Raw genomic sequence first — 10,134 nt, forward strand, 5'->3', positions numbered from 1 at the left:
ATGTGTGTGTGTGTGTAGATGTATGTGTGTCCATGTGTGTCTGTGAGTGAAGGAGCATGGTGTGTGGTGTGTCTGTGTGCGGTGTGTGTACTGTGGAGTGTGTGTGGCGCATGGTGTGTCTGCATGAGGTGTGTGTACTGTGGAGTGTGTATGTGAAGTGTGTGTGGTGTGTGTCTGTGTGAGGTGTGTGTACTGTGGAGTGTGTGTGTGAAGTGTGTGTTGTGTGTCTGTGTGTAGTGTGTGTACTGTGGAGTGTGTGTGTGAAGTATGTGTGGTGTATGATGTGTCTGTGTGAGGTGTGTGTACTGTGGAGTGTGTGTGTATGTGAAGTGTGTGTGGTGTGTGCCCGTGTGAGATGTGTTTACTGTGGAGTAAGTGTGGTGTGTGGTGTGTCTGTGTGAGGTGTGTGTACTGTGGAGTATGTGTGTGTGAAGTGTGTGTGGTGCGTGGTGTGTGTGTGAAGTGTGTGTACTGCGGAGTGTGCGTGAAGTGTGTGTGTAGTGTATGGTGTGTGTCTGTGTGAGGTATGTGTACTGTGGAGTGTGTGTGAAGTGTGTGTGGTGCGTGGTGTGTGTCCATGTGAGGTGTGTGTACTGTGGAGTGTGTGTGTGTGAGGTGTGTGTGGTGTGTGTCCGTGTGAGGTGTGTGTACCATGGAACGTGCGTGTGGAGTGTGCATGTGGAGTGTGCATGGTGCGTGTCTGAGGATGAGTCTGTGGGTGTGGGGTGCGTGCCCACGAGATTGGGAGAAGCCCAGGGGTGGGCATGGGGTCAGCGCTGTGACGGGGCCCAGGCCTCTCTCATTGATGCCCACAAAACCCCACGTGGCAGGAACCAGGCTTGGCCTCCCGGGCGGGGTCAGCAGAACCTGTCGCTGCAGGCGGCGTCCCTCGTAAATGAGGAGGTTGCGTGACCCCCAGACCAGCAGACAAGCTGGGGGTCCCGCCGCGTACTGCAGCTGGGCGGGGTCGAGTTGTGTTGTGGGCAATGCTGGTGTCACTTAAAATGAAATACACAGGGGCGGACAGGCGGCTCCCGGGCTCCGGGTCCTTGGCCTGGACCTCGACCTCCCCGAAGTGACCCCGGATGGCCCTGCGAGTCCCCGTTTCCGACAACCACACGGCTCTGGCTGCACCCGTCCTGTTTGCGTGGTTGCTAGGAGGTTGCCATGGCGACTAATCGGGGATGAGGGAAGCCTGGCGCTTAACACATCCCCCTCCGACGGTCAAAATTGGTCCTCTCTGGCAGCTGCTCCTGGGATCACAGCCGCCCACGCGGGGGCTGGGGATGGCTGGGCCCCCACAGACCCTTCCAGAAGCCGACACACGGGGGATGCTGAATGAACAGGAGCAGAATGGGTTAAGGATGGAGTGCAAACAAAAATGGGATTGGGGCGAGGTGACCCAGAAGTGTTTGGGCCCCCAGACGGCTTGGGATCCGTGTCTGTGGGTCTGGTGGGCCCCTCACGTAGGCCGGATCCCCCAGCAGCCCCTTAACCTTGGACAGGGCCACTGGGTCTCCCTTAGCCACAGATGAGGAACTCAGGTTGTCAGAGGTGAGGTGCCCTGACCCCACCAGGAGCTCCCCCGAGTTACCATCAGGGTGCTGGGATGCGCCGGGATGGAGACACACACCTCCCACAGAGGTGGCAAAGAGACGCAGGCTCAGAGAGGCCTAGGGCCTTGTCCTGGGTCACCCAGCGTGCCAGGGATGCCGAAGTGTGCAGGCACGATGCCAGCAGAGGCGCTGGAACACCCAGTCCAGAGGGGCTGGGGAGAGGCCCAGGCCAGAGACACGATGATGGGTGTGGGGCAATGAGCAATTGTGTAATTAAATGCCCAGGAGGCCGGGCGCGGTGGCTCACGCCTGTAATCCCAGCACTTTAGGAGACCCAGGCGGGCGGATCACCTGAGGTTGGGAGTTCAAGACCAGCCTGAACAACATGGAGAAACCCCGTCTCTACTAAAAATATAAAATTAGCTGGGCGTGGTGGCACATGCCAGTAATCCCAGCTACTCGGGAAACTGAGGCAGGAGAATCACTTGAACACGGGAGGCAGAGGCTGCAGTGAGTCAAGATAGCGCCATTGCACTCCAGCCTGGGCAACAAGAGCGAAACTCTGTCTCAAAAAATAATAATAATAAATAAATGCCCAGGAGATGGAGTCGGGTGAGGGGCCATGGCAGGGGAGCCGAGTGTGGAGGAGACTGTGGTGGCATGAAAATTGGGAGACAGAACTGACCCCTCCTGCTCTGCTCCCCAGTCTCTGGGGAGGAGGCCGTGACCCTGTTGCTTCCCTGTGCTCCCAGCCCCTGTTTCTCTTTGTCTCAAAGCAGCCCTTGTGGAGGCAGGCAAGAGAGGCTCACTCCTGCCACACACAGGGAAACTGAGGCCCAGGGCAAACATGGCCCCAGATCCCAGCTTTGCTGCCCCCAGCCCTGAGATTTTCCATCTCCACACTCGTGACTGCTCACGTACCTGAACAAGCTCGGGGCCCCAATCACACACCCCATGCTGTGCCAGGCAGCAAGGGGCACCCTGGCCAATGCAGTGCCTGGCATGGGGCAGATGCTCCAGAGACACTTGTGAATGGGAGGGAAAAGCAGAGACTGCCACCACATGTGGCAAATGGGGAAACTGAGCCCCCAAAAAGGGCAGGGGCACAGGAGAGTCCATGGAAGGGCCAGGAGCAGATCACAGGGCTGGGCCATGGTAGCCCCCACCCTACAGCCCACCCTGATACTGAAGCAAGGGTGGGAGGGGGAAGGGAAAGAAAAGCTCCAGAGGTGGGCGACTGAATGGGCAGGGGCAGCCCCACACCACTGCCTCCGCCACCCCCGGTCTGCAGGGCAGGGGGTGCCGAGGTTTCTGCGGCCTCCGAGGAGGCAGCTGTTGCTATGGTGACCACCGTTACCTGGCAACTGAGCCGCATCGTCCTGGGCACCTGCTGTCTCTTCTCTGGAGCTTCTGGCTAGCTCTGGGGACAGACCTGTGTCCAAAAGCCCCCTTGTCTCAGAAAACCCACCTGTGGGGACAAGCCAGGTAGGCATGGGCACAAGGGGACCTGTAGAGCCCCTCCCGGGTCTGTGGGAGTGAGAAGTGGAGCCACATCACTCAAGGCTTTCACTTTTTCAAAGCTGGGAGTAATTGTATTGATTTATAGGATAATAAAAATAACACTGTAAAAAAATTTCAAACAATGCAGGGAAGTATACAAACAAAAGTAAGACTGAGTGGCATCTCATCTTGGTGGTATCTCCCATCATCTCTCTGTGTGGTGTATCAAGGCATAAAGGCAGACGTGATTCAACAAGGGGGTCATGCTCTCCACAGCCCTGCTCCCCCTTGGCACTGCACAGAGACAGGTTTCTGGGCCAGTGACTTCACTCCTTCATGCCATCACTGCCGGGTGTCTGGCAGTGACTCACTGAGTGTCCCCTGAACTCCTGCTCAACGCCCAGGCGGGCACCGGGCTCTTGAGATCTGAGACTCCATGCCTAGCCTCAGGAAAATAGGAGCTCGAAGGCATCTGGGCCGGGAGACCTTTGACCGGCACATCCAAGACCCCAACTTCAGGACCAGAGTGCTCCAATTCATGAGAAAGGGGCAGCTTCCACCGGGGGCGGGGGTGTTTCCAAGGAAAGAGAGAGCCTGCTCAGCCAGGGAATCAGGGCAGGCTTCCGGGAGGAGGCCCTTTTTTGGCTGAGATTAGAAAAACGAGAAAGAGGCCAGGCGTGGTGGCTCACGCCTGTAATCCCAGCACTTTGGGAGGCCAAGGTGGGCAGATCACCTGAGGTCGGGAGTGCGAGACCAGTCGGGCCAACGGTGAAATCCCATCTCTACTAAAAATACAAAAATTAGCCAGGCATGGTGGCAGGTGCCTGTAATCGCAGCTACTGAACCCGGGAGGCAGTGTTTGCAGTGAGGCAAGATTGCACCACTGCACTCCAGCCTTTGAGTGAGGGCAACAGAGTGAGACTCCATATCGAGAGAGAGGAGAGGAGAGGAGGGGAGGGGAGGGGAGGGGAGGGAAGAGAAAGAAAGAAGAAAGATTAGGAAATGGAAATAAAGTTGGGGGACAAAAAGAAGGAAACACAAAGAAGAAAAAATGGGGTGGACAGAGGCATAGAGGTGGGACTGTGCTGTCATCAATCGAGTCTTACCCGGTGAGGGCATCAGGGTGCCCTGACCCACCCTTCGCAGAGAAGGCTGGAAGGAAGGGGTCGGGAGGCTGGGGAGCAGGAAAGTGGGAACGGCACATGCAAAGCCCAGAAGCAAGAAGGAGGTCTTTTCAAGAAACTGCAGACGGTTCCAAATGTCGGGGTGCTGGGTGTAAGGGGGCAGCCGATGGCAGCCAGGGCCCAGGCTGAAGAGCATCGCGGGGCTGAGTGAGGGCAACTGTGGAGCCCGAGCGCCACCCCTTGGCCGTCTTCACGGTGCGAAGACAGAGTAAGCGGTGGAGGAGAAGCTCCTGGGCCAGGGCGCCCCCGCCTGCCCTCTCTGTGTGCTGGGGGGAGGGATGGGTGCTCTCCCACCACCTGCTGGGCCATCTGGGGCGGGGGCTCCCAGGCTATGGGATGGAGCACAAGGTGCTAGACCCCTGGGTCCCTGGGTAAGCCCCCAGTCTGAGATCACAACAGAGTGGTCTGGGCTGGAGAGAAGAAGCCCGCAGGAGGCCCAAGCCCACCTGGTGGTCTGTGAGGGCTTCCAGGAGGAGGTGAGGTTTGGGCGGAGCCTTGGTGACAACCAGGGTGTAGCAAGGGGAGGGTGATATTCAGGATATTCAGTACCTTTGAGGTTCCCCGGGCAGACCTTCTGCAGCCAGCTCAGCACCAAGCCTGGGCTGGTGGAGGCCATCAGGGACCACTTAGCAGACCCTCCAGAGTGGGGATGGGGAGCCCCTCCAGATGCTGATAGTGGATGACAAACACAGAGGGAGAAGTGGGTGACTCAGGGCAGAGGCCCCCCACCCACGGGCTGGATGGGCCCCTAGGACAGAGGGGCGCAGGGCTGGGAGGTGGTTGCAGGGGCTCGGCCGGTTCTGCCCTGCCTGCCTGGGGACTGCCCGCTGTCTTAATCCCCGGAACCTGTGAGCATGCCCTTATTTGGAGACAGGATCTAATTGCATCCTGAATTTTTTCTGGTGGGCCCTAAGTCCCATGACAATGTCCTTGTAAGAGACAGAAGAGAGAAGGCACAGAGGGAGGCCACATGAGGATGGAGGAAGAATGGGAGGGATACAGCCACAAGCTAAGGAACTGGTGTCCCCAGGAGCTGGGAGAGGCAGGAAAGATCCCCCTGAGCCTTCAGAGGAGCCTGGCTCCGCCAACACCTTGATTTCGGACCTCTGGCCTCCAGAACTGCGATGGAATAAATGTCTGTTGTTTTAAGTCCCCCAGTGTGGTCATCTGTGAGGCCACAGAACTGACGTGGGGACCTCAGGTGGCAGCAGCTCCCTGCACACGGCCCCACGGGGCCAGCACTGCCCATGCTCTGTCCCTCCCAAAGACAGCCTGGGTGATGAGAGCCAGCAGGGTGCTGTGGCCGAGGCTGTGTCAGCGTGCAACAAGGAGGGCCCAAGGCTTCTCTTGAACAAACACTCACCGCCTGACCGCACAGGCACCGTCAGAAGGCAGGCGCGCAGCAGCAGCACCTGTGCACCCCGAGCCGCCGCCCGAGGATCTGGTCTGGGCACACACGGAGGGGCCGGCTGGACTTGCAGGCCTCTCAGGGCCATTTCCCATGCTGGCAAACCACAAAGAAGGCCCAGAGAGGGCAGGGGCACTGTGGGATTTAGGGGGCTCAGAGGGCACACCCTCTTCCAAGAGCCGGAAAGATCCCCAGACCCTGTGGGAACCGCATCCTCAACCCCTCCTGGCTGTAGCAGGAGCCTGGGTCCGGGGGCTGGGGGCACCTGGGTGGGGAGACAGCGTCGCCTGCCAGCCACAGGGTCTCCAGATGGCTCCGACGGGAAGCCAGCCCCAGTGTTGCTTGGAAGGGGGCAGTTCTAGGTGGTCCAGGTTTCCGGTGTCATGGAAACAACAGTGGCTGTTTGTTAAAGCAACAGTGTGGTTGTTTTCATCATCATCATTACTTGCTGGAGGTTGAACGCTGGGAGCCCCACTCACCCAGCCAGGGGTCCTTTCCACACCCCATCGGGAAGCAAACGGGCAGGGACACACCACTGGCAGGTAGGGACTGGTCTGGGACTCTGAGGGCCAACCCCAGGTTCCCATGGCGGTGACGGTGGCTGACGGGCAGAAGGCCCCGAAGATGAAAAGGATCGGGGCTCCCAGGGAGATCCCTTCCCCTCCCTGAGCCTCAGTTTCCTCCTCTGTAAAATGGGGATGAGGCCGGTCTGTCCCATGGCAGGCAGGGCTGCTGGGAGCTGACCAGGCAGAGAGTGAGACTTTGTGGACAGCGTCTCCCCAGACATTTGGGAAGGGAGCGCAGGGAACCGGCAGGGCCCATGCCCAGAGGACCCCGCGCAGGGTTGAGTGCTCTGCCATCCAGGCGTTTGGGAAGGGGAGTGCGGGGAACCGGCAGGGCCACGCCCAGAGGACCCCGCGCAGGGTTGAGTGCTCTGCCATCCAGGCGTTTGGGAAGGGGAGTGCGGGGAACCGGCAGGGCCACACCCAGAGGACCCCGCGCAGGGCTGAGTGCTCTGCCATCCAGGCATTTGGGAAGGGGAGCCAGAGGACCGCGCGCAGGGTTGAGTGCTCTGCCATTCTGTCTTGAGATTCTTAGTCATTGGTGAAGGAGAGCCCCATTTCAGGTTCACCTTGGCTGGGCCGGCTCATAATTTGGCTGGTCCTGGGTGCGGGCAACACCATTAGGGTCCCTGGTGCTGTGGACGCACCCCTCCCCTCCAGGCTGCCCCCACGCTCCCCCTGCCAGGGCAGGCTGGCTGCTTCCCGGCCGGGCCTCCCTCCTGGGAAACCTCCCTGACCACCAGCCTCCATCTCCCAGGGTCTCCCTCCCACAGCCTGGGCAGGGGTCAGGCACAGCAGGAAGGGCTTGTTGATGGGCGACACGGGGATCCTTGGGGGACAAGGAGGGGCGCAGGTGTGGCTTCCCCAGTCTAGCCCCAGGAGGGCCCACAGCTGGAATTTTCACCATCCAGAACCGTCCTGGACAGCGCCCACGGAAGGGCCAGGTGTGAGGTCAGACGGTGGCTCTCCAGTCCCCGCCTGCAGGCGACCTGATGGGATCTGTGGGGCATTCCTGCCACCTAGTGGTTGATGAAGAGAAGGCAGCACACCCACCTGAAAAGGGTAATGTTAAATTAGGGTTAGGTTTAGGGTTAGGGTTAGGGTTACAGTAACAGTTAGGGTGAGATGGGGACATCCAGTCGGGATGAGCATGGGGCACCAATGCAGAGGGTACACGTTTCCTGGATGCTTCAGACAACCCAATTTCCTTCCCTTCCCCACCACTGTTCTCCAATTAACTACTTATCAGCTCACCCTGTACACAAGGTAACCAAGGGAAAGTGAAGACGGCCGAGCAGCCAGTGAGTGGCAGCGATCCCAGGAACCCCACGACCACCAGGTGGATATTCAAAAGCCAAAGCTCATCCCTGAGGCCCCCACACTAAAAGTCAAGCTCGAGTCAGCTCTTCTCTCGTCAGGTGAAACCTGTGAAAACTGCAGCTCTGTTGCAGGCTGAGGGGAGGAAGAGGCACCATCCTCTCCCTCCTGCCCTTCCTTCCTAGTGGGTGGTCCTATTCTTCTGTCCCGGGTTTGCAAACACAGCTTCCAATCCCCTTTCCCTCGGGGAGCCCCTCCCATTTAAAGAGACAGGAGCCTCCCTGGGCAGAAACCCCAGCTCTGCCTCCGAGATGCCCCCAGGTGACCTTCAGAAGTGAAAATGGACCTCCAGCCCCACCTCTTCAAGGTGCAGCTGGCCAGTGAGTTAGCGAGAGAAGGAAGCCAGGCAGGGGGCAGAGGCACCGTGCTTAAGAGGCAGCCTCGGGGCCAGGCGCAGTGGCTCACACCTGTAATCCCCAGCACTTTGAGAGGAATTTGAGGCTAGCCTGACCAACACAGAGAAACCCTGTCTCTACTAAAAATACAAAATGTTTTTAGTAGAGCCGGGCGTGGTGGCTCATGCCTGTAATCCCAGCTACTCAGGAGGCTGAGGCAGGAGAATGTCTTGAACCCGGGAGGCGGAGGTTGCGGTGAGCTGAGCTCCCGTCATTGCACTCCAGCCTGGGCAACAAGAGCGAAATTCCATCTCAAAAAAAAAAAAAAGAGGCAGCATCAGGCGTTCGGACCTAGATTCACAGCCCAGCTCTGCCGCCTTCCCAGCTCTCCCTGCTCTGTCACCTCCCTGGGCCTTGTCCCTTCACCATAAGACTGGGGCAGTGGTGCCTCTGCCCTGGGACGACCACGTGGATTCAACAGGAAATATTCATAGAGCTCCTGGCCAGACTTTGTGTTTAAGGTGAGTCCCGAAGGCCCCACAGAGCCCACGCATGTGCCTGGAGGCACTGTGCCTTGTGCTGGGAAGGAGGGAGAGGAGGATCATTCCACCGCCTCATCACTGCCCCAGAGGCACCAAGTTAATGCTCCCACCTGAGGCAGGGAGGAGACAGGGCACAGGGGAGGAAAGTAGCAGGGCGAGTGGGGCCTGGACAGAGGCAGGGGAGGATCAATGGAGAACACCTAGACGCCAGCTTGCCGGCAAGAATGGAGGCCAGTGCCTGGTGCAGCCACACCCGAGCTTCTTTCTGACTGTTCATCATGGAGATCTGCAAACCACACCCCTGCCCCACAACAGCCCCAGGAGCCCCTTCTGAACCCCCCTCTGTCTGCCACCTCCTCGCCTCCCAGAGCCCCCTCTGCAGGTCAGACCATCTTGGTTTCTGGCCTGAACTTAAAACCGTCAATCAGAGCTGCTGCACCTCTGTTTGAACATCCTCTGCTCATTCGGGGTCCCCCATATAGGATCTAAACTCACAGGGGCTGGGGCGGGGGCCGCCTGCCTGCCTGCTTCTTGGACTTCCTCTCCCCATCACCCACCCATCAAGGTCCTCTGCTCCTGGTGCCCTGAGCCATGCTCGGGACCTCAGCTGGGCCTCTGCACAGGCTGTGCCCTCTGCGGCAGCCTCTCCCATGCACTTGCCCACTCGTTACCTTCCCCTGGCCATGGCCCGCTCATCCTTCGGCTATATCAGAGCCTCTCTGACCCACAGCCTTGCCTCCCCCTGACACTCCAGGCAAGGCCCTCCCAGGACAGGCCCACTGGTTTCCCGGGGATAGGCCTTGTTGGCATTTGCCAAATGGTGGTGCCCTGGCAGGCTCCTGCTTACCTGCCTTCTCTCCACCTCCACCAGTGGCAGCCCCCACCCACCCCATGACCCTTGCTTTGGGGTCCTGAGTCTCAATGAGGGTTTTAGGGTCCACCCAGGAAGCCTAACCCCGAATCCACACCCTTGTCACTCCATGCACATCTGCTGAATGACCCACGGTCACGGAGACTACTGCATCCCATAGCCCAGCCCTGGAAGGGGAAGGAAGGCACCTACACAAGTAATGCTGTTGGAAGCCAAACTGATGAGAAGCAAACAGGATGTCCTTCGGCAGGGGAATGGGTGAATAAACTCAGGCACAGCCAGACAATAAGATGTGATTCAGCGATTAAAATAAATGGGCTATGAATACCGTATGGGAAGTGAGAAGCGCCTCTGCCCGGCTGCCCACTGTCTGGGAAGTGAGGAGCACCTCTGCCCGGCTGCCCACTGTCTGGGAAGTGAGGAGCGCCTCTGCCCAGCTGTCCACTGTCTGGGAAGTGAGGAGCACCTCTGCCCAGCTGTCCACTGTCTGGGAAGTGAGGAGCGCCTCTACCCGGCTGCCCACTGTCTGGGCTGCTGTGCAGCCTTCCAAGTGTGAAGTGACAGCCTTGTGCGTGATCTTTCTGCCTTCCCCAAGTGTCCATTTTTGATGTTAAATTTTACTTAGATGAAAAAGGAAGGAAAGAAGGAAGGAAGGAAGGAAGGAAGGAAGGAAGGAAGGAAGGAAGGAAGGAAGGAAGAAAGGAAGGGAGAGAAAGGGGCTATGAAGCCATGAAAAGCCATGGAAGTGGCCGGGTGCAGTGGCTCACACCTGTAATCCCAGCCCTTTGGAAGCCTGAA

This window comes from Mandrillus leucophaeus, unplaced genomic scaffold (genome assembly GCF_000951045.1).
Source record: "Mandrillus leucophaeus isolate KB7577 unplaced genomic scaffold, Mleu.le_1.0 Scaffold26, whole genome shotgun sequence".
In the NCBI taxonomy this organism is placed as follows: Eukaryota; Metazoa; Chordata; class Mammalia; order Primates; family Cercopithecidae; genus Mandrillus; species Mandrillus leucophaeus.